The sequence below is a fragment of the Eleutherodactylus coqui genome, unplaced genomic scaffold (genome assembly GCF_035609145.1).
Source record: "Eleutherodactylus coqui strain aEleCoq1 unplaced genomic scaffold, aEleCoq1.hap1 HAP1_SCAFFOLD_34, whole genome shotgun sequence".
Lineage (NCBI taxonomy): Eukaryota > Metazoa > Chordata > Amphibia > Anura > Eleutherodactylidae > Eleutherodactylus > Eleutherodactylus coqui.
In genome coordinates, this window is record NW_027101931.1 from 369,116 (window position 1) to 376,045 (window position 6,930).

Here is a 6,930-nt window from a genome sequence, read left to right on the forward strand (position 1 = left end):
GCAGTATCAACAATATGTAAAATTAATTCTGCTGGTCAGTACGATTCCATCAATATGAAACTTATGTAGTTTAAAAAATATTTTACTGCTTTTTTCACCCTTTTTTAAAAATGTTTTTTTGTATAATCGCATTCATAGACCCCCCACATTTATTTTTCTTTGCTCAGCTGTGCAGTTTGAGGCTTTTAATTTTTGCAAGACAAATTCTAATTTTTGTCCGTACCATTTGGTGACTCATATGGCTTTTTGATCACTTTCTATTTAATTTATTCTGAGGCGAGATTTACAAAATTAGCTATTTTTGCCATGTTTTTTGTGCGGGCAAAATAATGTACTAACTTTTCTTTGTGTGTTATTACAAACGCGGCATCACAAGATTTGTAATGATATATATTTATAAATATATATTATTTTTGTACATAATGAAGTGGGAAAGGTGAAGTTTTAACATTTTTATTTTCCTTTTCTCTTTAATATTTTTTTACTTTTTAATCTTTGTTCCATAATCGGACTTCAATATCTCTACATTTGATGTTAAAATACATTAAAGAGGTTTTCTGAGATTCATTTTTTTGCATATACGTACTTATACAAGTTTAAAAATAAGCAACTCAGCTATATATTTTCATTATTGGTTTGTCTTTCGCTGCTGAATGCAGACGGCTGGGTCAGATCCTGCTGCGAGAACTCCCACAGCGGGATGCGACCCGTGCTCCTGCAGTGATCCGTGGCTCACCTCCTCCTGCCGTCTTGTCTCTGCACTACTATGTGCGGCTGGCGCATAGCGCACATAACAGAGCAGAGCCAGCGCGTCACCAGTGATGTTTCTGTGCAGGCCTCTGCGAGGCTCACACAGAAATAGGGCATGCCGCAATTTGTTTACCACGCGACTTTTCACAAGGTCAGATTGCGGCTGCCCGCATAGGATTGCAGGATTGTGTGCATGTATGCAATACTATGCCAGAGTGCACGGGTGGAAATTCTGCGGAAAATATCGCTGCGGAATTTCCGCCTGTCTGCATTCACCCTTAGTTAAAATACTGCGTTTACATGCAAACAATATTTCCAAGATCCAGCAGCTTGTGCCATGTGCTGAAGTGCCTGCTTTGTGAAGGTGCATTTAGACACAACGATGATCGCTCAAAAGATGGCTTTTGATTGATCATTTTGCATAATCTACTAATTGGTACTAATGCCTATTAGTGCCCATTAGTAGCGTGTGTGCCACTGGGAGTTGAATTTATTTAGGGGACCGCACACTGTTCTCTGAATAAATTCTCTTTGTTCTGCAGGGCTGACAGCTGAGAACAGTTGAGACAATGTAATCAGCTGTTATCAGCACTCACCAGCAGAGCACAGCGTGCGGTCCGTCTTATCAGCTGTTCTGCTGAACTACGGATTTCAAGCCAAACTGAAATCCATCGTCCAACAGAAAACTGAAAGATGGGCACATTTACATGCAACAATTAGAGCTCAAAAGTTGTCTTTTGAGCATATTTTCAGCAATAATCGTGTCTAAATGGGGCTTAAAACCCTGGACTACGCAGCCACTTCAAAAAGAAAGTGGGCACTAAATAGAAAAACATTCAACTCCAATTTATACCATAATCTTTATTAGTGGCAAAGACACAAAGATTTTAGGAAAAAAATCAAGATGAAAAAAGTCTATTTTACATTATCAAGTTGTTTATTAGTGGAAAAAATTAAAACATACAATAAAAAAAGTACAGAATTGGACTCTGGATCTGTAATGACCTAAACATTAACCGTTTTAGGCTATTTGTTCCACATAGTGAATACCATAGAAGCGAAAAACAAAAAAACAGGAAAACAATACCAGAATAGCTGTTTTTTAGTCACTTTGCTTCCTAAATATGGAAAACTGTGTGATCAAAAAGTTGCATCTACCCAAAAATGGTATCAATGGAAACCTCAACTCATCCCTCCCTCAAACAAAATCTCTCACTCAGCTCCACTGATAACAGAATAATGAGACTTCAAAATATGTTGACAAATCAGTTTCTTTTTGTTAAATTTCATCCACTGACTGGGGGGTCAGTGTTGTGTTCTTTAGCTTCCATGAAATAGTGGAGTAGAAGACGCACCAGAGTGCCTCTGTTAACACAACACTGGGCACAACACCGCACCTGGGCTTGTTAAGTTGCTAACTGAACCCTAGAAGACTGGCAACATATCATGGCCCAATGAGTCATAGAATCATGGAATGGTAGAGTTGGAAGGGACCTCCAGGGACATTGGGTCCGACCCCCTGCTCAATGAAGGATCACTAAATCATCCCAGACAGATGTCTGACCAGCCTCTGTTTGAAGACTTCCATTGAAGGAGAACTCACCACCTTGATCACCATCACTATCAAAAAGTTTTTTCTAATATCTAATCTGTGTCTCCTCCCTTTCCGTTTCATCCCTTGTGCAAATGAGAATAGGGCTGATCCCTCTGCACTGTGACAGCTCTTCAGATATTTGTAGACTGCTATTAAGTCTCCTCTTAGCCTTCTTTTTTGCAAGCTAAACATTACCGGATCCTACAACTGTTCTTCACAGGACAATTTGCAGACCACTCATCATCCTGGTAGCTCTTCTCTGATCTGTTTGTCTATGTCTTCTTTTAATTCTGGGTGCCCACAACTGGACACAGTATTCCAAATAAGTTCTTGCTAAGGAAGACTAGAGGGGGATAATTACCTCATATGATCTAGACTTTAGGCTTCTCTTAATACATCCCAGAATTTTGTTTGCCTTTTTTTTGCTGCTGCAATACGCTGTTGACTCATATTCAGTCTATGCTCTATTAGTATACCCAAGTCTTTTTCACATGTGCTGCTTAGTTCAATTCCTCCTGCAGCATCCGAGGAGTGGACCCACAGGCGAAAAGATAGCGGGGAAGAGTTAGTCCCTGTCAATTGGCTCTAACATCTCCTCCCCTGGGGGTAGCATGGGGCCCATCTAAGTTACCGCTGGGGAAACTTTCACGGGGGTAAACCAAAAGTAGATTATCTTACGAGTCCTGTCACTTGTGACACCACCGTTCCTCCCTCCGTGGTGAACCCAGATGATTAAATAAATGGTCCAAACACAGGAAAACGTTTAAGGAGCAAAGTCGGGAACAGTCTGCCGTGCTCGTTTTCTTGAGAAATTATTCACAGTCCAAAAACAGTAGATTCACGCGGCAGCAGGGAATGGTGTATAACACAAGGGAGGAAATCACAGGATCACAGAAGAATCCACAGTCCAAAGTTATCTGTGGAATTCTGTTTCCCGTCACTCTTCTTCACTCTAGCTCTCTACCTATCAACACTCACATTTGGAAGCAGAAATCACTCAGCGCTGCTTGGCGGTTTCTCTCTCTTGTTTCACTCACAGTGTTTTAGGGGTAACACTGGCATCTCCCGGGTAAAGTAGGCCCAGGGAAGACTGTTGGATATCTCTCAGCCTCTTCCATTCCGGCCCACACAGAACAGATGGTGTCTGTGTGATTCACATGCAGAACTCCACACACTCCTCTCTCTTGCAAGACTAGAAGAGACTCCTTGCAAAACACCTTGCAAACACATATACATAGCACAATCACATGACAAACAACAAGATTCATTTTCCAGACACTTCACATACCAGACAGTTAACCCACTCAGTGCTGCAGCTATGCAATACACATCACATTCATGCAACATATAAGACACTGACAACACATAGACACAAGACAAATGCATACATACATTATGGAGGGGCCCTGTTAACTCCCATTCTGTAGGTGCTTTTATTCTTTTTTTTTGCCTAGATGTAGGACCTTGCATTTCTACTCATTAAATATCATTCTTTTAATCGTTTCCCACTGTTCCTGCTTTTCTAGATCTTTTTGAATCCCCTCTCTCTCTGTTCTATCCAACACAGCTTTGTTTCATCTGCAAATTTGATCAGTTTCCCATCAATCTCCTCTTCCAGATAATTTATAAAAAGGTTGAACAACACTGGACCCAGGACAGAGCTAGCTTTGTCGTACCCTACTTGACACATTCACCTAATTGAATGAGCAGCTATTTATGACCACTCTCTGAGTATGACCACGCAGCCAGTGGGAAATCCACCTAACATTTGCTTTGTCAATCCTATTATTTGGTCATTTTTATCAATAAGGATGATATGACACATTTTGTCAAATGCTTCACCAAATTCAAGATTTACTATATCCACCACATTTCCAGTCAGTGATTCTGTCATAAAGGAAATTAGATTTGTCTGGCATGACTTGTTTTTTTTACAAATCCATGCTGGCTCTGGTTAATTACTCCATTCTCATCCAAGTACTTGCACATACGCTGTTTAGTAATTTGCTCAAACACCTTACTCAGTATAGAAGTCAGGCTCAAAGGCCTGTAGTTTCCTGGATCCACCTTCTTCCCTTTTTTGAAGACTTACTTCATTTGAAGGAGATATTGCAGTGTTCCTAATAAGAGCGCATGATAACGTTTTTTCATTATCAACCCCTTGTTATCCAAAATTCAAGAATAGCATAATCAATGCCTCCTAAGGTCCCAACCACCCGTACTTCCTCAACCATTTCCTCCCTACCAGTTGTTTCAGGCTAATGGTCAGGTTCGTGTGTGGTGCAGACCCCTTGAAGCAATGGACCCCAGTTGTCAAGAAGTGGTTGCATACTGGTGTACGGTGTGTTCTCATGGCATGGGTTGGGTCCACTGATCCATGTAAACACATCATTGAACAGTGCCTGCTACATTTCCCTGCTTGGTGACCATTTGCAGTCCTTTATGGATTTCATGTAGCCCCAAGATGATAGGATATTTTAGCAGGATAATGCACCATGCCATGAGGCTCAAGTTTTCCAGAATTAGTTTGAGGAGCGCTTGTGAGAGTTCCTATGAATAGAAAGGCCTGCACATGTGCCCATCATGAGCTCAATGGAGCATGTATGTGGAGGATAAATCCATTCACACCCTAGATCATGCACAAACAAATATCCAAACAATTATCATAGAGGGTGTCCTATATGATAATAGTTCCTATCCCATGACTTTTGGCATATCAGTAAGATGCCAATAGTATACCTTTAACACAAGTGAGAAACTGGATACTCCAGGATAAAATTTGAGATATTTATTCAAGTTGGATTAAAAACAATGAAAATGGCTAGTAGACCCCAGGTTCGTGAGTGCACATGCATGGACCTGGGTCTGCTATCCATTTGCATTGTTTTTAATCCTTCTTTAATTAATGGAAATGTTCATTCAATGTTTGTCAATATTGTGGACAGATATGCACATCTGTATGTATCGGAATCTCTGTGCTTGTTTATAATGTACTTTATTTCCACTGTGAAAATTAATAAAATTTATATTTTTTTAAATCCTTCTTTAATAAAAATCTTGGATATTTCAGGCACAGAGTAAAAGCCATTATAGTTGCTACTTCCGCTTGCTTCAGCAAGGAATGTATGAACAAGGGCTAATGATGTCATGAGGTGATCACAGGTGAGAAGGACACTTATTTACATCCACAGATATAGGTAACACCAACCAGTATTGACGACAGTCATGAAATATACCAGAGGCTATTAGTTTATTCATTATTTTACTTCTTGAATAGATGCGCTCAGATATATACATACATAAATGGGAATTTATACTATTACGTTGTGCAACAGAAAACAAGGGTTTTGGTAACATTACAGGAGCAGTCCCATGAAAATAACGCATCTCCTATCCACAGTACTGAAGTTAAGTATCTAATTTGTGGAGTACTACTGACACACACAATGGTCACGAGGATGGGAAAGCGCAGTGGCAAATGGCTCAGTTTAAATGGGAAAATATTCCTGATAGCATAGTACTGCTCTATGGGCTTCTATAAGATGGTTTGTCATACTTTAATTATCCAGATATGATATGGGAAAACAAAACCTGTGAATCTCACAAGGGTGATAAGTTATTGAGAACAAATAAACATAGCTACTAGAGATGAGCAGTGTAGTGTCTAACGCGAGTAACTACCCGCTCATCTCAGAAGATTCAGGTGCCGGCGGTGGAGTGCAGTGAGTTGCGGGAGTGAGCAGGGGGGAGAGCCGGGGGGGGGGGGGGAGAGTGAGATCTCCCCCCTCCGTTCCTCCCCGCTCTCCGTCGCCGCCCCCCGACGGTACCCGAACCACCAGTTACTTGCATAAGGCACTACTCGCTTGAGTAGTTTGCCTTGGCGAGTACCCTCGCTCATCTCTAATAGCTACCTTACCCAACTTGTATGGGAGCCTGCTAGAGGGAGCGACGCTCTGGATTTATTATTAATAGTTAATTTCCAGCTGTCATTCAATAGGAAGTCTTATCAGGAAGCGACAAAAAAACAAAACTTTAGTAAAGCAAAATTTGATCAGAACTACTATCGGTAACATTAATTGGGACTGCGTCCTCAAAAATAAAAGTACAGACGACAAATTGGAGAAGTTTAAAAACATCCTAAATACCTCATGTGAGCAGTTCATACCCTTTAAGAATAAAAGAACTATAAGTAGAATGTGGCTCAACAAGACGGTAAGGGGGGCAATAAGCAGAAAAGAAAACTAAAATTATTAAAACAAGAAGACAGTGAGAAACCGCTAAAAACATACAGGAAGAAAACAAATGATGTAAGGAAAAGATAAAAACTGCAATAAAGGAGGCAGAAAGACTGATTGCAAACAGAGCAAACATAACCCCAAAGTATTTTTCAATTATATAAATGGTAAAAGGATTGGACTGGAAGCACTGGCCCTTTAACAAATAATGCAGGAGAAATCATAGAAGATGAAGGGGAAAGGCAAATCTATTAAATGTTTTTTTTCTCAAGTGTATTCACGAAGGTAAAAGAAATTTCACATGAGATTCAGGAGGATAAAATGTACCCCTCACAAAAAAGAGATGGTTCA